This window comes from Pelmatolapia mariae, linkage group LG5, assembly GCF_036321145.2.
Source record: "Pelmatolapia mariae isolate MD_Pm_ZW linkage group LG5, Pm_UMD_F_2, whole genome shotgun sequence".
NCBI lineage: Eukaryota > Metazoa > Chordata > Actinopteri > Cichliformes > Cichlidae > Pelmatolapia > Pelmatolapia mariae.
Window position 1 is genome coordinate 15,497,629 of NC_086231.1, and position 23,818 is coordinate 15,521,446.

The following is a 23,818-nucleotide window of genomic DNA, read 5'->3' on the forward strand; positions in this document are numbered from 1 at the left end:
ATTCATGTGGGTTTAATCATCACTTCATTCTCACACAACACTTACTAAAGAGTCAAAAACAAAACAAAAACAAACATTTAGCACTTAGATCACAACTTAAAGTGGGCATAATTTGCTCAATTGTACATCCCCAGTCTCGTTTGGTCTGGGATTTTATTTGGTTGTTAGGTAGTGATAAAATGACAATGTTTGGATAAAGGTTTTTCTTTTGGATGACATTATAAATGCTACAAATGGGTAATTTTAGCCTATTCATAGGCTGCTGCTAGGTAACATGATGACATCATAATGTAATAGGGACAGGAACCTTCAGGGGCCTAAGCTGTACCTGAGTGCAAGGTCTGACTGTGTTCACAGATACTATAATAGACCATCAGACAGCATTTGTGTGAGGTTTTTTTGTTTTGTTTTGTTTTTTAAGCAGACACTTTTCCCCTCAAACAGTGCTTTGCTGAAGCACCTCTTCAACAATTTTAGTTTCAGCCTCTCTAAGGTCTGTCTCTCATGAAAAACCTGGTGGTGGGGGAGGCTGGGGACAGTGCCACTCTAGCCCCACCCCTGAACCCTGACTAAAGGGTGTTTTTTTGACCATAAAGTCCATCTCCCAAGAGCGACTCCCGGTCCCCGCCGGCAAGCCTACACCACAGGATCTCTGCGGCTGCATGCAGGAGTGAAGAGAGGCCCAGAGGCAACAGACTCACTTGCCTCAGGGGGCCTGTAGAGCAGCTACAGGAAGGAAGATGAAGAGCAAAAGCCGACAGCCAAATGTCACGTGCCACTGAAAGCGGCTGGTTGAGAGACCCTGACCGATTTGGAGACAAGGGCGGCTGGAGGTTATCATTAATAATCCTTTCACAGGTTCAACTGCAGAAATCCTATGATTTTTAACTCTTCTATATGGATCTTGTTGACCAAGTGACTCTCCCCCCAAAAAGTCAACTTGGCTGGAGCTGAACAAAACAGGTTGGGCTTTCAGGGAGGGGCAGAAGTGCACCACTGTAAAGAAAAGCACTTGCTTTCCAACACAAGAAATTATCTTGTTATTACAATAATCGTAAATGAAGTGAAAATTCCATGAATCGCTCAGCCGTATAAGAGCTAGTGCAAAGGAAGAACCCAGATATTTCAGCACAGATCTGGATTACACAACTGGCCTTGTTGGCAACTGTGCTCTTTTAGTTGGTCCATGTGTGCCACACCAGTGAATGCAAAAACGAAAAGCTGGTTATAATAAAGCAAGAAGTCAAAGACAAGAAAACATAGCAACCCACACCCAGTATTTGTTTATTGGTTTAAAAAATAATCAGTCTGAAATGACACAATTTCTGACTGTCCACTACCATTTACACTTCAGACAAAGCTCTGGCCCGTGGGCATGGTATGCGATCAAAGCCAATTGTAACATAAGCCATGAGCCACGCAACATGCCAACAGTTAGAATTTTTCTTTTGTTGAGGGGACATTACCATCAAAAATAAAAAATAATCCACTGTCTTCAGTTCCTCAGATGCTGAGAGTGCACTAAGACTCAATTGCATTTGCTACTGAAGCCAACAAAGAACATTTGGCGTGCTCCGTTCGTGGCAGAGACGTTTTAGAGTTAGCAGAAGCGGCTCTGGCAAGTAAATAAAGGGGCAGCCTATAAGGCAGCTGCTAATCCTTTGAGGTTGAGCCAAACTAGCCGCAAGGTGGGCATTATGCAAATGTGTAACATAGTGACGTAGATAGGTCTCAAAAACAAAACCTAAATTACAAAAAAAAAAAAAAAAGTCATTTCAGGCAGTGCAGCAGCACTTTTTTTAAAGGAAATAATACCTCACTTTGCCATGGAGTTTGGGTGTTGTAATTTTGCAGATTTTTTTGCATTAAAAAATTATATTAAAAGAACCTCGAAAAGCATAATATGGACACTTTAAAAACTCTGTGCATTAGCTGCCTAGCATTATTTACTAAAAGACTGAGAAACAGATCGTATTTGTTTTAATGAATTTTCTCACAAAAATCAAAACAAAAATAAAGCTTTAATGTCTCAATTTGCAACACAAATGTGACAGGATTTCCCGGCTCTTACTGTATTAAAAGACGCAACACTGCATCAGGATGTCGTAACAATAGCTATTTAATATCACACTTGTTAGTGTTCTCATGAGGTTAAAGGAAACTTTGAAACAATAGCAGAACTCCCCGGAGTCCTGAAGCCGAACCACATTTAGACAGTGAGTTGTAGTTGGCTTGATCAGCATCGCCGCTCATCGAATGAACACACACACACACACACCCCTCCAGCCACTTAAGACAAGCAGAGCTCTTACTAATAGTTGCATCATTACCGAGGATTAATTAAACTAAGCACAACTTCAAGCCAAATCTTTTCTTGCACTTAAAGCCAGTGCATTACTGTCTCCAAAATTGGTTTCCACTAAGGCGTGAGCTACATACACACCATTTTCCAAATCAAATTCATTGCTTGGAGGGAGGTCACAGAGGCTACATAAGGAAAGGCATAAACAGCTTCTTTGTCTTTGTCAGATGTACCGATTTACCACGGGGAGTCACGGGTTAATAACAAGTGTGAAACAGAGAGGCAGGGAGTCTGTGAGACTTGGAGCATATTTGAAGGCAGGTTGTGAAACAGGAGGGCTGCACCGTCTTTGATCAGAGAGCATAGGAGACAGCACCATGTCAACAGTTTACACACATCCATGTCAGCCGTCCCCTGTGGGCAAAGGATTAAAGCCACAGCATCTCTGATAGAGCAGAGCAGACAACACAGTCGGTGCTGGGCCTGAAGGAGACTGAGGAGAACCGTGCTGCAATTAAACAACATACTTAAATGCGGAAAGCACATGTGGAATACAGGTAGTCAAATAAGCTATTTTATACCATATATTTTTGGCCTGCATCCCCCACCCCCCACCATTTGGAATCTCACAAAATAAAGGCTTCCAAACAACTACATAACAACAGTACACTGTGTAGCCTACAGAAACAATTTTTCCCCCCTTTTTCATCGCCCCGAGGGCAGTTAAATCATCTACACCACCATTAAGCCCTACTATTTGTTCCATAATATCACACTCAACAACAAGCCAAGAACCCCTGAGAGCTCTTGAAAAACAGGAGCCTAACAACAACCACAGGAGCATTTAACTTGCATTAGTCATTGGGGACAGAGATAAAATTTCAATCTCATCACCAGCATTAGTATCAGGTATGTGAAGGATAGTCGGGCTAGCACATCTATGTCACCAAGAGGATTATTTGAGGATGGATTAAGCTATCAAATGCATCCTGAGTTGCAATGTCTGTGTAATTTGGATAAACCGTGACAGAGCGCTGGTGTGTTTAATGAGGTAAATTCTATCATCTATGACTGAAATGCACAGCGAAACTATCTCAGTTTATTACTGTAAATTGCTTAATGCAGTCAATTAATAAACTGACAAATTCTCTGCACAGATAGTTTTTGTCCTTTGCCTGTTATCAAGGCAATTACAGATTGTATGGAGAACCAAAAGTGCCAAAATAAAATAATACATAATACATAATCATTAAAAAAAAAAAATCATTAATTTTCTCATATTAATTAAAATATCAGTGCATTAAAAACATGTTGAATTGTTTCAGTATTTAATAAATTATTTTATGGTTCCTGTGCTGCAGTACAACATGAAATAATTTCAACTGTTACTGCAGCTGTTTTTAAGATCTTTTTTTAAGGTCAGAATCTAGTGGCTTAATCTTCAAATATCTAAGCCTTTATTCAAAAGTGTTGCGTTTTCAAAGATATCAGGTCTCATCAGCCTAACAGCCAGCTCGCCTTACCAACTCTCAGCGGACCAGGTGGTCAGACTTCATGATACCCACCAAGAAAAGCCTCCTCCTAGCACACTGTTTTCACAACCCAAATGAACACTCAGCTCTCAGTGGAGGGTGAACACGGGATATAATTCACTTCAATTATACTTTCCGCGTCCGTGGGTCCACTAGGGGCCATTCAGGTGCTGGTGTCATAAATTTCATCATTAGACAGTTAGCGCAAGGGTCCGTGTGCCAGCCTGTTTTATGTGATCGCGCAGACTAATCTGCGGATAATTGACTTTACTGTGCAGCAATTATGCGTGATCCTCAGGCGGCACTGTTGCTGCAGATGTCAGACTATAACCGGAATGACTACTCGGCCTTCAGGTCTCCAGCCACAACAGAGTATAATCTAGGCTTTCAGATGACATCTAACAGGTGATGTATGGATTATTGCAGTGTTTTATTTATTCCACAATAATTAAATTTGGCCGAGTTAATCATAATGTCTCACCAGAGTGCTCTCAGTACATTATTTCGTGAAGTTCAGATGTGTTATATTTGTTTATAACAATTTATTTTCAATTAAAAAGTGACAGTAAACATATTTTAAATACAAAGAGGAAAGAGTATTTTTCACCAGGAGCACAAACATCTGGACCAGGATGTTAACGCTGCATGTGGATATTCTGAAGATAAGCCTGCTCCATAAATAATTATATTATCTCTTTTTATTATTTATTCAACTGTATTCTAAACACCAGCTGTCTGTTAAAAGTTTTTCTACTAGAGTTAAAATAAATAAATTGATCTTTGTTTTTTTTCTTCGATGAGCATTGAGAGTTATGTAAACGTGTAATGTTTTTAATGAATCTGCTGTTGATTAATCAGAAACACTGAATTTAACATACCAGTGTACTCCAGTCCAGTGTTTGACCTTTCACAATAATTTCATATTACCCAACCATTTATAGTTGAGCATCTTGCCAAAAGCTTTATAACAACGTATATACATTTTAAAACAACACAGGTAATTAGATCTCTTATGTGCCATTTTCACTGTAAAAATTAGTCAATAGTAAAAGAGGCAGTAAACTATGCAGTGAAGCCAAGCTGATGTTATAAAAGTATGCTGCTGTGTTACTGTGAGCTGTCCTCAAATCTGGACCCCTGACAGTACTTATTAAGTAGAAACTAGAAAGTATGCAAGTACAAACTCTGTACTTGATATTGAGAAACTTAAATTAACTAAAGTCATAGTGTCCACTTGATTCCCTGGCAAAGTCCCCTAACTCTGATAGGTGACCCATGAAATACATTCATGATGCAATGCAGCACAGCGGGCATAACATATTTTTTTTCAAATATTGGAAATTCTTAATTTATGTAATTATTATTAGTATTGCTTTAATTTTTTTTATTTATTAAAAATAAAATATCGATTTTTAATAGGTCAATCGTTCATTAACCAATTTTAATTAATTAACAGCATATTTAATTCATTATTTAATAATGAAATTAATTTTGAGACTCTTAGCTATCCATAACAGAAAACCCTGCCAGATGATATTTAAAAACAAAATCCACACAAACCCAAGTCATGCAGTTTCATTCAGTGCTCAAAAAAAGGAGGATAATGCTTCATAATCTAAAAATGGATTTCCAGAAATAGACGACCAGGCCCGTTTTTCATCATGTGTTTTGGTTTCATCTAATGTAAAAATAAAGATCAATTGTACTTGTACATGGAGAGCCTTCGGGTAGTCTATCATTTGTTTCGAACCTCAGTGGCAGCGTTTGGCTTTCAAATATAAACCTGTCAATATTCTATATTTTAGCCATTAAAGGCAAATCCCATAAAAACACCGAACCCTCTAAAGCACCGACTCTGTATGTTAGCATTTCAGGCTTTACCTGCTGAGAACAAACTGGTTTAATTAAACCAGTTTCATTAAAACAACTAAATAATTACACAAAACACCTCAAGTTTTTCAGCAAACTTGAGTCATTAACAGGAGGAAACAGCATATTTGTCCAGAGCTATTTTCAGTCACAGATTTTGTTCGCTAATATTTACTTCAGCAGGACAGTGTATGTGGGTCTGACGTAAAATAAACTGCCCATGTTCGTGGTAATAATGAGAATAAGTCACGAAACAACAACAGTGTGGCTTATTGATGTATTTTTAATTAGTTTTGACAAAACTATGCTGCAATATGCAACATCATGCTTTGAAAGCTGAGACTATATTTGTTATTAGGATCAATTTAACACTGGCACTGGCCTCTCCATGGGATTTCTTGAACATAAGAGAAACAAATTATCAACAGTCTTCAAGGGCTGCAGCGATTTATGCACTCCCTTACCAACAATTTAACCTTAAAGGGACAGTTCATAACAAAAATTTAATTTACTTAATTTTCCCTGTAGCCTACGGTGCCATTTATCCTGCTAAATCATTTTACATTGAACAGTTTGGGAGCAGGTTATCAGGTGATGGGAAGAAAACAGCACTAGCTCGGTAGATTGTTTGAGTAACCAGGTCATTATTTCTGGAAAGCGATTGCTGCTGAGTTTTTACTGCTCCGAGCATCACGAGGCATTTAGTTCCTTTATATTCAAGAGAAATAATCTCTGCAGCTGATCTCTCCGAAGCTGGGGAACTTGCATTGTCACAATCTAAATGGATAACTAGCATTACAGGCTAGGGGGGAAAGATATGCATTTTATTATGGGGAGAATTGTTGCTTTAAAAACTGAGAAAGGCTTGTTCCAATCCCTGTAGCATCCCCGATGTTACCCTACCCTAATATGTCTGTTTATTTCAACTTAATTATCAAAGGAAAAACAACTTGGCTCACTTGCACCATTTCATTAACATAGTGTGTGTCTGCTTCACCATTTCACCAGGAGCTTTTTAAAAAAAGAAAAAAAGAAAGAAAAGAAAAAAAAAGAGAGAGAGATAAGAAAAACACCTTTTGGCAACAATAACATCCCAGAAAAGTGCGCACTTCGAGCAAGGTATTTTGCATCACCGTCATAGCCCCTAATGAATGTGCCGATGTGTCTGAATGAAGTGGATACTGTCCAACGAGTGCGTCAGCACTGATCCATTTTTCATATTCTCCTCCACATTTGTCCTGCTTTAGATTCACACGGCGACATACAGACATTTTGACAGTAGTTGTTGTGGGAGAGGGAAGCTTCACTTCACCCGCCCCCATTTTCTCAGCCATCCCCCTAATTAGAGGGAGAGAGAATGCATATAATTAAATGTACTAATTAGACAAACTACAGTCTAAACAACTTTTACATTATTCTGCCTGAATTCAGACTCACGAGAAGTGAGCTGCGTTTTTACAGGCATCATGAGTGTCTAAAGGCTAGACTCACGCATGCAAAATCTCTATCTATATAAAAGGGAAGTGTGTATTCTGAAAGAGACAGCTGCTGTCAAATGGAAGGACATCTGCTTCACTTTCTGTTTAACGGATATCTTTTCGCCAAACACACGTACATTTCAAATGGCCCTTTTTTATTTGATATGCCAAGTACCTCAGTCTATCTGCAGCGCATGGTGCATAGTTCCACATCAAGCCACAGTGGTAAAAACAAGGTCGGCAATCTGACTGTGAAGCAGAGAAGCATAGAAAAATAAGTGGAGTTTGATCTTGTGAGATCATGTGTTTCTCATTCCTCGGGAAGCGGTCACACCAAGACCTCGGGAACACGAGAACTGCCAAGATCAGCCAAAGATACGGCGCACAGGGAGCCAGGCCTTAGGGCTAAAACATCAAACTCAGAAATAATAAAACAACAAATATAATCCCAATGCAGATATTTAGAGCTACACAGCTAAAAGCAAATGAGCAGCTTCAGCAACAAGGACACCGACATCCTTGGGCAAGAGAAATGTAGTTGTATTACAGTAAAATTAAGCCCATTAGTCTGGTGCTAAAATTGTTCCGCGACTAAAATTTTCAAAATTTCCCTTGACACCTCTTTTTTTTTTTTAATGCATATTAGCATATCTGTTAACATGTCCAGATCCATCTAGCTTCGTGTTCATCATGTTAATTGACAGGAAGTGCTGCCACACATTGAGTACATGGCTGTTTTGTCAATGCCATACAGAGTGCTGAAAGCCCAAAACACGGCTCCACACCGAGTTGTAGAGACGGGCAGAAATGGCGAAGAGACAAAAACTCGCAGCTCACACGAGTATACAAATGCTATCAAAACACACACGATCGTGAGCATTGTGTGCATTATGGACCACCTCCCAAACAGAAAACATTTTTTGTTTGTGTTTCATTAGGAAACCTGTACAACAAAGCAAGCTGAATAGGAGGAAGGGCAAAGGAGGCCTACTCAACTTTCTCATTATGCCACACTTGCTCTGCAGTCTTTTCTGTAAACTTCTCGGGCGAAAACTGGGTAAGGCCATCTCATTATAATCAAATCCAAACGTGTCACCCAGCCTCCCCACTCGCAGTTTATGCGCATGCATTCCCAGCAGTTTTTCGCCAATTAGAAAGATATACTGTGAACATCTGTGTCACTTGCGTTTTAATATTATATAAGTTAGAGGTGATGAGGCCTGAGCAGTGCAGTGTGTCATGTGTTAAACCTTTTACCACAAGAAATAAGTGAGAAACGCAGTACATCAAATGTCAGACTTTGATAACGCATGTGGGCGAAAAGGTCTAGATAAAAGTCTCCAGTGTATTTAGACTTCCTTGAAAATGGAAAAAAAAAAGGGGGGGAAAAAGAACAAAGTACACATCCTGACATTTATTCTCTACTCATTAGATGCCGGTAAAGAATAGAACTGTTCTATTGTCTGACCAAAGCCGGCTCGTGTGAATTAAAATTGGACGGCTTCCTGTGGGGGATTCAGTGTTTAACATTGCCACTTACGACCAGGCTGAATCTACAAGGCAAATCTATAGGGCAACGCTAGTACAGTGAATTAAGTGCATTAAGAAGCCAGAGTGTTCACTGATTGAGTGCATCAGGGCTTCTGATGAAAACCATTAACAAGATTAAAACAAATTCAGGCCTGCGACCTTTACTAGACCAGCTATAGCTTGTTCCTTTCACGGACTACAATAAAGCATCCTCAAATGTGCCTCCACACACAGTGGCAGGACTGGACATAACAGCTCTGACAGTGTCAAGAAAATTTACTGTGTAAAGTGAGTTTTCAATTTTCAATATGTGGCAATTGGATCACTTAAGTGCCAAGAGCTTATGAGGTCATTCCTCAGGACACAGTGTGCAGCCCTGCATGAATTGTCTAGTTATTGATTCTGAAATAAATTCAGCTGCCTCTGGTGGATGCATTACACTCCTCGCACATTACTGGTGTTCCTGAATGGTGATGCTTGATTACTGGTAATATAAATGGGTCCATCTAGGAGCATGACACCGATACCACCAGGCCAGATATTTGATCGCAGTGACTGTAGGACAACCTAGCATGAAATGTATGTTGGCATAGCTTCACAAGGATGATTTAAAGACAAGCCTCTACAAAACAATTGTCAAGTTGAAAAATATTGCCTGAATAGAGGTACAAATTCATTAAATAGTTTGGAACCAAATCAAATACCTGTAGAAATGTGCCTAGCACCGATGAAAAATACCCAACCTTCGAGTTGCTAGCCAAATGACTCAATGTTAACCATAAATAATAGCAACTGCATAGGGCCTTGCATCACTTCCAAACAGACTTTGTATGCCTGCCTGGGGCCATACAAGCAGTCAGACCTCCTCCTTTCCCCTTTAAATGCTTTTTTGATGTTGGGCTCTAATCAATACTTGAAGGCTGAATTTAGAAACGATAAATAAAACCATGAAGTGCAATGCACTTGATACATCCCCAACAGTCTCTCCAGTAGCCTCGCTAGTATGCAGTGTCAACTATTTGCAGTTCATTAGGTTTTTACCCCACCCTGCATGCAGTGTACAACAACCATCGTGCACTTCCTCAAAGATTCACAGTGTATCAGTCTGCTGCTGCGCTACAATGTATTCTTTATATAGTAAAATAACCCTAATGAAAAACTTTGGTTTGCTACAGCAGGAAGTGTGCATTAGCCCATTTACTGACGAGTCCATGCAGTCATTCAACATCATTTCCAATTACAAGTTTTCTTACTTAAAATTCCTGCATGATAGGGTCTGACTTGTCCCGTAGAGTTCGTGATGCATGCTTTGGTCACGTTCGTGACATTCATCTAATGTTACTTTTTAATGCGCTAATTTCCAAGAAATAACATGCTTTAGAAAATTCAATAATTTCCTCACATTGAGACGTCCTCAGTTCTCTGTTCCCATTGTTACCATTTAACTGAAATACTGCAGTGCTTGTTTCCAGTAATTACAAACTGATTGATTTTGGCTTTGAAATTAATTTTTTAAATTTCTAAGATAATTTCAGAAAAATCAAAATAAAAAGATACCCTTAGAACTACCTGTAGTTTTATTGGGAATGGCAATAAAGCTAATGAATTCTAAAGTGGCCACTTACTGGCTCAGCATCCAAAGCAGTTTAAATTTAAGATTTAAGATCACGGATAAAAATAAAGCATAACTAGTCCAAACAATATATAAATGCTGATTAACTTGGGAGGTATTACACAGGAATCCGAGTGGCATGCTGCAATAGGATGGCCGCTAATTAGCCAAAAGGGATTACAAGACTGTTAAAGCACCAGTCATCTATGCCAACATATCAATCATGACAAATGAGGACATCTGCTCATAACACAGCTCCTCGACATTCACTCTTTTTTTTGGCCTTGTTTTCATATACGCCAGCTTGGTGATTTTGGTGCCTAATCATTGGCACTTTTCTGTTCATTCAATGTTAGGCTATCAAAAGACAGCCATAGACTTTTTACAGCAGACTCACTAAAACCAACGTGGCACGGATGTAATCTACATGTAGAAAAAGCTATTTAAGGCTGATAAACAAGAGATCGAGAGCACAAAAGAGCAGGCAAAAACAAACAGCATTCAATTGAGAGGTACTTGGCTGTGACTCAAGGTAATGATTCTAATCAAACAGCATCCGAGCCAGCTTGCACAGGCATTTAGTTGCAGTTCTTATGACCGAATGATATGGTCCAGAAAGTGGCTGCATGTGCCAAATTCCAAGTTAACATAATCTAAAGATGTCAAGATATATTTCACTCATCAGTATCCCTGCAGTACGAATGACAACCACCCCAGTATATTTATAAAGCTGGAAACTGGGCAGTGTTTGCCATCATCTCTCTAAATATTGTCATAATAATTTCCATCTATTGACAAATTTATGAAGCAACTAATTGCTGCTCCACCACCACTACACTGCTACCCTTCAAATATGGTGGTGGAGTTGAGCAAAATGGTGAGCCTTGCAAGTAGCAAGCTGAATACCCCCTAAGTGCCATCATCTTTATTGGAAAAAGTACTTTAGTCAGTCTATTCAGAGAATATTCACATGCTTAAATACATGATTAACCTTTTATCTCCAAGCGGCAACTTCCACTTTAACAAGAAGACACTCGGTAATGTTACTGGTACCATAAGGCCTATTCAAAGCATTTAATTCTAAACATTACAGCAACACAGATGATTGTCTTGAGATCTGAGAGGCTGAAGCAGCAGAGTGGTTGCTAGCTCCCACCTGCTTGACGCTGGCTGTTAAGCGTGGGGACAGATGATCTCTGCAATCCCTGAGTGATTAGTGGTTACCTTGGGATGGATCTGCTCTGCTTCAGTAAACACATGTGTTGTTAGGTTTAGATTAGCTGTGACAATAACACGGAGCAGCTATCACACTTTCAGTTTATACCGGTGTTTGACAGATAAGCGGACACACAAGAATTTGTGCGACAGCGCAGCTCAAACTATCCAGGGATCAAACAGAAGGACTTTTTTTTCTCCTTTTTTGGTTTGTTTTGAAAATGTTCGATAAATTCAGCTGTTTACTGTGTTGTCATAAAATTTCACTGTCTGGTGAATACGAGACTTGTCTTTGTTGAGGAAGCATAAAACAATATCTTTCTGAAATATGGAAATGTCAAACGTAAAGGCCATGGTATTCAAATCCCTAGTTAATTAGGGTCCTACTACCAGGAGTGTTTGTGTTGAAGTACAGAAACATTTGCATTCCCCAAAGGGAAGCGTGTCAACAGGATCGATAGCGTAGTCTCGAAACTCCTGGTCCGACTTAAAAAGCATCCAACTCAGCAGATCTTCTCCCCAGGAATCCCCTGAAATTAACCAACACCAAATTTTCCCCACTAGCAGCTTATGGTATTTATTTACAACATCCATTTTGTGAATGAGTGAAACATCCAAATGGAGGCTATGAATAATGATATATTATGTACCTAAAAGTGGCTTAGGACCACCACAGTAGAAGACGGTTAAAAACCCAATTACCCTGAACCTTTTACCTGTTGGTTTCTGGCTGAAAAGAACATCGATCTCATTCTCAACCCAAAGGAAAGAGCCTTGGGACTCATCTCTTAAGGTGTTAACTTAAGGAGTTTAATCATCATTACAACAATGGCGATTGTCTGCCCAAAAAGATTTGGGTCAGATGAAAGCACAAGGGGAGCCGAGCCAGCTCAAACTCCTTAAACAAATAGGTTTTCAGGAGTCGATATTGTAAAAACGGGGCAAAATAAACAATACCAAAATTTTATGTAATAAATCAAGAATGCCCACAATTATATGTAACAGTTTATGTTGCCTCTAATGGTATCGTTTTCATTAAGTCATTTACTTATGGCTTTGATTTTTGTAGTCGTGGTCCTCCATAAAAGCAATCATGAAAATGAAGGCATAAATACAGTCAGACTAACATGGCGCCATATCAAGCTTATGTTAATGTTCGTTTGCTCCTCCATTCAAATAAAACACTTTTCCATCTCGTTGAAGGTCAAAGGCTGAATGATGCGTACAATTTCATACACAAGTCCTGCCGTGACCTAAATTTGAACTAACAAAAAAAAAAAAAGAAAAAGAAAAATGTAGCGCTGGCTTTCTATAGTTGCTCAAGATAACAAGAATATAATTTATGTAAAGGTTAAAATGTAATTCATCACACACACACCTTGACTCTCATTCAACAAGCTTATTTTGCATTCTGCCAAGCACTCTGAGCTTGATAAAACATGCACCGCCTAATCCTATATCTTCAGTGATTGTCGCCATAATTCATGACAGGGAAAATGAGCCTCGTGGAGGAGATAGCCTACTTTTGAATTTGTTTTTTCCTCGCCTCGGAAAAAGACAATCTTGAATGTAACCCACATTTAAAAAATAAAAAAAGAGCAGAGAAACACACCAAGTGTGCACAAAGGAAATACGTATGGTCTGTTGACACACAACACTAAGCAGCACAAAAAAAAGCCCCATTGTTTCCATTCTCCACAGGGCAACACTGACAGACAGTTCAGCTGTAAGTAAAGCCGACACGGTATCACGTCGAGGCAAGATTTTTTCTTTTTTTTTTTTTTTTAAAGGGGAAAGAGGACATGGCGACGGAAGGACACAGGACATTTATTGATATAGCCAAGTCCTCCAGTGCAGCAGTAGATGTCCTTCGGTGAGAGTGCGTTATTGCCTGGACATTAATCACTATTGTCATGAAGCACAGGAAATAAGTACACGAGTTTCCCCGGCAGCATTTTCCCCCCTTTCTTTTAAACCCGCCTGGTCCATTCCAGTGCGTGTGTGTGTGTGTGTGTATGTGTGCATATGTGTATGTGCGTGCATCGTCGGGTGTTGCTAGGACAAATGAAATGATTTGGAGTGAAGTGGCCGTGAGTCATTCTAAATGATTAAAATGCTACTGTGACCAGCTCCGAGTATCTTGGCTGAAAGAGTGAGGGAAGTCAACCATACACGCACCAAGTAATGAAGTGATGACTGATTGCCTTGATTAACATAAGTTACACAAATAAACAGTTTAATCACCATTAATATCAAATTACAGTAATTATCTTATAAAATAAACACTCTTCCCAGAACGTTGAGCTCATATTGAAATTCTCCACTTCAATATTAATTCCTGCAATTTCAGGCAGGGCAATCTCACCCTCAATGTCAATGGAAGCCAGTGAGCTCAAATTCACAAGGCTGTCTTCCCTTTTCACTGTGTTTTTACACCAGATCAGTCTTTGCCAGACAGAAAATGTTGGGGGGGAAAAAAATGCCTATATTTATAAGAAACAATTAAATTCATACTTAATGATGCTTCTCTTTTCTTATTAATTTTCCTCCGATTTTTGTGGGAGGAGAAGGAACGCTGCAGTCACACTTCCAATTAAAGCAGTGGAAGTAATAAATAGAAGTAAAACAGTCACAAATTGTCTCCAGCCACATCAATTTTAAATGAGCTGCAAATGTGTCTTCAATACGCCTGTAAAACAAAAGGAAATCCCAAAGCAACTGACAACAATATTGGAAATGCAGTTGCTAAGAACAGAGTGCTCGATGATGCTCCATTTCTGAAACTTACATTAAGCACTACAGAGACATAAAAGAGCCGTGGCACAACTGGAAATCGATGAAGCTGTATCGAGTGGACAAGAGTTGGCCTTGGCACTCAGATCTACAGTCAGACACTTTATTAGGTACACCTTTCCAGAAATGGGTTGCACGCCCTTTTGCCTTCAGAACTGCCTCAATTCTTCATGGCACAGATTCAACAATGTGCTTGGAAACACTCCTCGGAGATTTTGGCCCACATTCATGTGATAGCATCACAGAGTTGCTGCACATTTGTCGGCTGCACATTCACGATGCAAATCTCCTGCTTCACCACATCCCAAAGGTGCTCTATTGGATTCGGATCTGGTGACTGTGGAGGCCATTAGAATACAGTGAACTCATTGTCATGTTCAAGAAACTAGTCTGAGACAATACCGGCTTTGTTACATGGCGTGCTAGAAGCAGCCATCACAAGATGGGCATAAAAGGATGGACATTGTCACCAATACAACTTAGGTAGGGCTGTGCTATTTAAATGATGCTCAGCTGGTACTAAAGTGGCCAAAGTGTGCCAGAAAAATATCCCTCAATGCACCAGAAGCTTGAACCGTTGATACAAATCCATAACAGTTCAGGCTTTTATGCTGTTTAGATTCAATTCTGAATCTACACATTTAAATGTTGCAGCACTAACTGAGACCTGTCAGACCCATTCCTCTATTCTTCACTGTTGTAACACATGCTTCCTGCCCTTAGCTGACCGAGACAGCACCCAGTGTGGTCTTCTGCTGGTGTACCCATCTACGTCAAGATTCGATGTGTTGTGCATTCAGAGATGCTCTGCAGTGTGGCAATTCTCCTCTGAGTTTTAGCTAACTAACATCAAACAATGGTATACCAAGTCGTGACTAAAGGATTTCTTTTACAAAAAACAGCAAATGTATATGGCACTTGTTAAACAGAGCAATGAAGACTGTGAACTAAATACAGTGTTATTTAAAGGGTTAGCGAATTTGGTCCAGTTGACATAATGATCTGCTACCTGGTGGCTAGACAAAGAGGTATAGTTATGCTATCATATTTATATTAGCCTGAGAAAAAACACAGGATGAGGATTAATACAGTCTCAACGAAAGTACACATTGATTTCCTGATTGACAGAGACAATTAACATCATATGGCAAGAAGAATAAAATGAAAAATTCAGACAAGAAAACTGAGACGACCCCATTTACAACACAAGGTTAGTCATTAATACGATGCTGCATGGTTTGGATTACTCTCTATATAAAAGTTCTGATCCTAAGCTTAATGTCATCTTAGTTTGGTGAGAGTGATTCTTTCCTAAAGATTAAAAAGAAAACGTGTGCGCATGGGACACTGAGAGAACACAGGCTGTGGTGTACACCCTGTGTTTTTAAAAAAATTAGCTTAAAGACATGCTGCACATGAAGAGTGCTAATAAAAAGCTGTAGAGGCTGAGAATGACAACTGAGTAGTTTTGGAGGGCTCGTGTCTACTCAAAACACAAGAGACAAAGCACTGCAGCACACTTTAAAAAAAAAAATCCAACATTAAAAAGCCTCCTCCAACTCAGAAGCAGCTTGGACCCAGAAACGAGGTCAATAAGTCATCACTTAATGAGCAGATTCCACAGATTGACAGCTGGTAGTTAATCAACAATAACGTCCCTAAAAAAGGCAGGGAAGAGAAACACCCCAGCTACCAGGAATGCAGATAATGCGGGCTTTGAAACCCACATTATCTTTTTATTAAATAAACCAGTTTGCTTAATAAACCACAAGTAAGGAAACACATTCAATATGTTTGATTAAACAATGTGTAGGGGGGTGGGAGCTCTAAATGTAAACATAGGTTTTGCTTGCTCGTTCTTTGAGAAGAAGCAAAGCTTTTCTGCTTCCGAATGCACACAGTGTGTTAGTGCTAGTGCTTTTACACAGGAGAAAGTACACTTTAAAATAAAAATAAAAAAATAATTGAAAAAAAAAAACATGTTGGTAATCTGTCAGCACTGATAATTTAGACAGCCAGTATTTGCAAACCTTCTACAATCTCAGAGTGATTGCAGTCAGTCCAAGTGAGATGGCAACTGTTTGTAGAAAGATTGTCTCCTTTCAGGCGACCTGGTCGACCAGCTTGCAATCAAAAGTGGTTGTGAGTGTGCAACACCATCAAACTCTGGACAACCATTTTAGTCCTCACAATTTTCAAGTGGTCAGAGAATGTGAAACATCTTTAACTTGATACAATCACCATCCAACCATTTATTTATTTATTTTTACTTTTTTTGTAGATGCAACAAGGATGCTGTCCTCCCAGTTTTACTCATAGGACTGAGTGATTAGCTTCCTCTGCATATTTTTGTCAAGATTAGCGTGTCCAGTGTTGGATGGGGTTTTTTGGATTGAGCCAATTTAACATAAACCTAGTTACATGTGTGCATCAGGACAGGGTCACCCTAGCTTAAAATGCACAAGCACCAGGTGGTGATTAAACACTTCAGCATGACTGCTCAGCATATAGTTAAGGTAATGAGCCTGGAGTACCTTACAAAAAAACAATGGTTGAAATAGTTTTCATCCCAGTCCTTGGTGTGGACTTTTTTTGTTTTGATTTTTTTTTGTACAAGGACAAAACCTCTTTGTTGGGTGCTGGTATGTTTTTGTTGTTACTGTTTTCCTATGCAGGAAAAACCCTGGATAATCTTAGGCCTGTTTGGTGCTTCTCTGGCACTGACAGCTACAGCGCTTGTCACTGTGGTTATTCTTCACTGGCTCAGTTGGCCTCTCCCTACCGGCCCTCTCCCTGCCTACACTTTCATAACCAGTGTGAGCACACTGACACAATGACACATGAAACAGTGCATTTAGCTGTTACTGTGTTCAAAAGATGAAGCGGTCAATAGCCATTTAAGTTTAAAAAAAAAAAAGATGTACAATAAGAAGTAGAACGAGAGAGAGAGAAGGATGTAGAAATCGAAAGGGAGGCCTGACTTATAAAATTTGGGGGTTTATAAAACTGAGCGGGTGCAGGGGCTGGCAGCAAGACACCCCTGAGCCACTGAAGAAGAAAATAATCACAAGTGGTAACAAAGTAGTTGTGAAGCAGTGTGTAAGCGGAATGCTACGTTGTGTCTATACCAAGGTTATTATCGTTAACAAAAACTAACGAAATAACGAAAACTAGAAGTGAAAAAACATTTTCGTTAACGGAAATAAAAACAAAAACAAAAAAAAAGGAAAACTAACTAAAACTGTAATGAGTGTTCACAAAACTAACTAAAATTAACTGAATTTATAGCAAAAATGTGTTTAGTTTTCGTTGATGTGTGCGTGTCATACAATAGTCAAGGGTGAAAATGAAGTTTAGTTTCCAGATTTTTTTTCTTGCTGTGTCTCATTATGCCAGCAGGTGGCAAGTACGTTAGTCGAGTCGTCTGTGTCGCTGCTCCGTCCACGCGCAGAATCATGTCAGGAAAAGTCGGGAGAAAGCGCCAGAGTCCAATTTGGGATTACTTTGAATATGACTGTGTTTTGGATAAAGCAAGTGTCTTGTAGTGGAAAGAGACAAATTACGAGGGACATTTCTAAAGGGAAAAAAATCCCACAAACCCTAAAGTGCACTTGAAAAGCTCACACAAGAAGGCTAAGCTAGCTTACCTTGAGAAGGTAAGGGAGCACACTCAACCCTCATCCCCAGAAAACAGAAGCTAACCCCAGGCAAGGCAGCGTGATGCATCCCGAGACAACAGGACTGGGATATCTACATAACTGTGTGAGTCAACTGCCTTAACACCCGGTGCTGCAAGAGTTAATAGTCTCATTGGGGCCAAGATATACATTTTATAGTTGCCTGGTATCAATGGTTGTTCATCTGCCTTTATTTATTCATTTATTTATTTATTTATTTATTTAAAGAACCCATAGGTGGGAATGTGAGTTGTCTGTCTCTGCGTGTTAGCCCTGCGACAGACAGGCGACCTGTCCAGGGTGCAGGGTATGGTAGCTGGAATAGCAACATACCCAAGGATAAGCAGAAGAGAATGACTGATATGATGAAACTGGGATTTTGTTACACTTAATTATTGCAAACACAACTAAAACTATAACTGAAACTAACCCAAACTAAACTGAAACTAAGGATTTTCAAAAAAATAAAAACTAAACTAGCAAACAATTGGTAAAAACTAATTAAAACTGATATAAAATTGAAAATCTGAAGTCAAAACTAAATAAAAATAAAAACTAATGAAAATTGCAAAACTATTAAAACCCTGGTCTATACATACTGCCTGTCCATTGCAGGCAACTCTAAATTTTTAACCATGAGCTGACATACTCTCGTGAGGTGAAACGGGGAGCAAGAAGAACAGCAAAACACAAGTACATCCTCTCACACTGAGCTGAAACACACCATGGACTCCACACTGCCATTTTGCTCTTGTCTTCACTTTCTTCTCTTATAAATCTGAGGAGTTTCAGTTTCAAAGGGAGGGATTCAAATGCACTACTATGCAGGCTCACAGGACCAGCTGCCAAAACATGGAACCAAAAACCTCAGGCTACAACTGCACCTTTACATAAAATCTCACTTTTAAATGGCTCAAAACACCGAGCTCCACCCAATCCCTCTCAATGGTTACTAAAGTACATGCTTTGTTTTATATGCATCTAAATGTAACAATTTATATAATAGAAAATGACCAATTTTGCCCACCAGTGCTCGTGGCACTGAAACCTAGCCCAGAGATTAAAGTGCTTCGCAAATATCAAGTCCTGAGTCACTGTCAGTCTTTACATCAGTGAAAAATTAGACCAATTAGGACAGCACATAAGGCTGACTAACCACGCTGCACCAAATGAAATCACGCGCAGGGGCGACTCACTGAGAAAGTTGGCAGCACCAGTGCTAGGACGGGGAAAGTTCATCTTGCGCCCTGATTGGATTTTCATCATTTCTTGGAATTATTTTCACATATGAGAATATGATGGAGTGCCTTTCAATTTCATTTCACAATGACTATTCCAGGCGCACAGAAAACTTATGTCTGGTATTTTCAGTACATGACCAAACGCTTCAAAAATAGAAAACAGAACAGAATCGAAATAGAACAGAGAACAGGCACAAAATGTATGTGTGTGTGTGTGTGTGTGTGTGTGTGGGGGGGGGGGTCAATTAGCTTACTCAAAAAGTAAGGCTTTTACTTTTTTCAAACTGTCCACCAGTAAAGACACAGCAACATTAGCACTAGAACTGAAAAGTATATATAATATATTCATGCATAAGAAAAATTCATCTTAAAACCGACACGATTCCTCAATGTTTGTGAAAGTCAGTCTCATTTGTCCTCACATCCCTTTAAAGTAACAGCTTCTTTTTAAAAAAAAAAAAAAAAAAATGTAAATGTCCTTTAAATGTCCTGCATTTAACATAATTGTCCTATTATTCCAACTGTGCTGCCGCATAAACAAAACTGACTCTCTTAATAGCAAGTACAAATTCTACATGAAACTGTGGAATAATAAAAAGGTAGCTCATTTCACAGGTAAATGAGGCACATTTTTCACAGATGATCAGTTAGAGGTTACACGCTGGGGTGCTTTCTGCACACCACAATGGTTGCTGGTTGCTAAGTTGGCTCCCTCGTAGTTCAAACAATCACGGTTCAAATACTTTTACCAACAATACTGCATTCTTGTTTTAAGGTCCCCCCCAAATCTAATTAGAATGACAGATAAGCTAGTCATTAAATTTAAAAGCAATAAGCAAAGGATGAGCATCACTAGCAAAGGGATAAACAGCGAGTTATCTGCACGCTGCACACAAGTGAAAAGTGATTACAGTTGCAATGTTTCCCCATCGGAGCATTTAGTGGGTGGCACAGGCAGCTGGTGGAGAGACAACAGATAACACTGCGCTGAGCCCATCAAAGATTGAGAATGAGCATATGTTACTGATGCTATTTAAAAACCACGAGAGTCCGTTTTGAGACGCGGTGTCAGTACTGTACATATTGAACCAGCTATCCAGAAAAAAAATTTAAAAATACCGAGGACCTTGATGATAATGATGCTGTTGCCAGCTTCAGTGATGTCCAGACAGCTGGCATCCTGCTGGCCCAGCGGTATATCAGGACCTCATTAATTAGATTAATAATTTGTTTGCTCGGTACTATTCTATTTGCAGCAGGCAACAATGATGTTATTTGAAAAGGGTCATTTTTACAATTCAATACCTTTGAAAACATCCATTAAGCCACACATAGTTATTTTTTAAATCTTTTAAAAGGTCCTTTCTCCTCTCCCCCCTGTGTAACCAATTATTCCACAGCTGCATCGCAAGGCTGCATTACACACATATTTAAGTGAATTTCTATAATTACCAGTGAGCAATTCCTATGATGGATGCAGAGGTGCAAGTCCAACCACACACCATACAGTTTCTTTTTTAAAACACAATAGTAAATAATCTTCTTATAAGTCTTTGTATACACCGTTTTACTGAAGAGAATTAAATTTTGGGTGGAGGTGGAATCATGGTGCTTGCATTAGTGAGAAAAGACATGCATAACTGCCTCTGTATCCAAAGAAAAAAAAAATCCGCATAGGTTATCATGAAAATAAATCGGCCCTGACAGCCATTTGTTTAAATCTTGTATCCCTTTTTTTTTTGTGTTAAAAGCAAATAGTTTCTCTTAACCTTTTAAAATTCATACTTTCACGTTAACTTCAGCAGTAACGTCTTTGTAAACCAGCCTAAGAATAGCAGAAGAACACAGATGAGAGAAACTGGAGGACTTATCCTCCCCCAACTTCAGGTGGTTTCTCAGTAAGCCGGTGCGGTCTTAATGCCGTCTTTTGAAATAACAGTGTTGTCACGACACAGGAACTGATATTCAAAGCCATTTGTAAAACCACGGGGCTGACGATGGCAAAGGACTTTTGAATTTTAATGAATGGTATATACATAAAGATGTAGAGGCCGGTGAGTAAGGGAGAGGAGGTGGGACCGTGTGGACACTATGGTGTATGTGTCAACTCCCTGTTGGAGGGAGAAGAGAGGAAGAAAGTGCAGCTGGTACCGGTTTATGGCTATTGCCAAAACACAAGAAACCGTTTTAACTATTTAGAAATTATGTATCCTGATGGCATTCCATATTCAAGACGCTGAAAATGTGTCTTTTTTGGGCCTTTTTAGGCTACTAGTTAATAAAACAGCTAACTGAGCACATGAGGATATGGAAGTGTGGAACTGAAGGATCTTGGGGCAAGGAGGGGGGGGGAGGGGGGGGGGGCAGAGAGGAACCATTCTCAAGTGTTACATCACTGCTACTTTCCTATAGAGGGTGATTGGTGCCACAGGAGCAGATCCATTAAACAGTATCAGACACTAATATACTTGTACAGCGAAGCCATTTTCATGCATGCACAGCAGCTTTGACCTTTGACATCACCAAGGGAGCCGAATGCAAATGTCCAAATCATTAAACGGTTTTTACCCTGCCAGTTTAAAGAATTTCCATAAATCGTTGGTTGTCATGTGTCCTGCCTGAAGTATGCTCTATCCTTGACAAAAATCAAACTGTGCATTTTCCACTACTGGGAATAAATCTGATGTAGAGAATGTCCTTTTGAGTGTTACATATATTTAAAAGTTCACACCTGTCCCTGATTTTTCCACATTTTCTGGAGGACATGTGTGTAAATAGCTTAAGTATTACAGCACAGATGATGGAATCTATAAAAATGTGTCTGTTTATGGGTTTTTAAATCTCTGAATAGCTGTTTATGAACTATATCTGTAAAGACAGAACAGGAATGTCACCAGAACAGATACTTACAACATCTTTCAATAATTCTGAAAAGGCAACGCTACTCACTGGTTTTGTTTTGGGTTTTTTTTTTAAGTAACATAGGTACCAAGGCTGCAATTCTTCTGGAACTGATGGGGGCAGCATACACCTACAACTGTTCTAACCCATCGTTACATATTGAAGAAGAAGAAGACACCCCCACCCCAACAAGCACACCAAAAATCACCTGTGAAAGATGGCAACTAGTGTGCTCTACCTCTAGCTAGTTTGTTGATAAGAAAGGCAGTATCCGTGTTTGTGTAGCGATCCTGAAATGTTTGAGGCTGATGGCATTGCCGTTGTGAAATCTGCCACGTTTCATAAGACTGAACTGTTTGCAATGGCTAACATTAAAGAAATGCTTAAGCTAATGTAACTAATGTTGTAACTCATCGTGATGCTACTAGGCTACCCAGCAATGGTCCTAAAATTTCAGTCTGTATCCCATCAAATAAAATATAATGTTAATATTTTTAAAATAAACAGTCTTCGACCACCATCTTATTGATTTAAAATGATTTTAAAATAAAGGAGTTAATGTTTAATGACAAGGGATATTCATTTTGTTTGTCTCTTTTGGGGGTTTTTTGTCCATGGTATCAAATTGGGCAATAAGAATCATATAACTCCACTAGCACTAAAAACTACATTTTGGATATATGACACTGAGTACTGTTTTTACTATTTAAATACCTTTAAGTAGGGGAATAAAAGGGTAACAATGCTCACAATATCATACAGTAGAAAAATTATCCAATTATCCTCATGATGACATCTGAGTAACTGAAGAAAAAAAACATTTGAAAGGGAAAAAAGGGGAATGTGTTCATTTATGTGGTTAGTCATTCAATACTATTGTGTTAACCTTATTAACATGTCAATTAGCCGATTTGTTTGCCCCGCTAGCTGCCACTATCTGATGATTTTCGTTCACTTTACATTTATCCACTTGTTAAAGCACTAACAACAGAAGTGATGAAGAAGTGACGCTCATGTCAAATTGCCAGGAAACTGAAATGTTGGTGTCGGCTTACAGATGCATTCTTTGTCCAATACCTACTTCTAGTCCAATCAGTTCATTTATGAGCAGTTGTCTTGGCATATGTTGGCTTACAGGTGCCAAACAATTGCAATGCACCACTCCCAGAGATACAGCTGTTGTTGAGAAACATATTTTCATGTTGCAGTTTGACCACTGAAAAATCAGATTTTAGTTAACCCCCTACCCATCACAATTTAATGGAGCATAATAAAAAATTAAAACATAAGACATGTTTAAAACTTACATCAGCTGTTTTAACTGTACAATCGACGTCACTCTTGGCCTGGTATACATGATATCTGTATCATCCTTACCCTATCAATAAATCTGAGGGGTCATGAAGCGAAAAGGGAAAAAAAACCTTCAATATCTTAAAGTGTGTCATTCCACTGATTGTTTTGATCCATCTTAAAGGGGATATAAATCAAAACCTAATCACAATCCCTTTGACATTTGACCTCAAACCCAGCATTAGCCTTCACTCCGGCCTCCTCTGTGATTCCTGAATCTAAATGAAGTCCAACCTCCCCCCAACCACAAAGGGCACTTCGAGTGGGAAAACAACATTTAAAAAAGGGACACAGGCTTCACCACAAGACCCAGTG

The 23,818-nt window shown here is 39.2% G+C and overlaps 1 protein-coding gene across 1 annotated transcript in view; it reads right to left on the reverse strand.

Moving 5' to 3' along the window:
* The window catches only part of LOC134627593 (receptor-type tyrosine-protein phosphatase gamma-like), a 113,668-nt gene that overhangs the window by 88,189 nt on the left and 1,661 nt on the right, over positions 1–23,818 (reverse strand). The window lies entirely within an intron of this gene.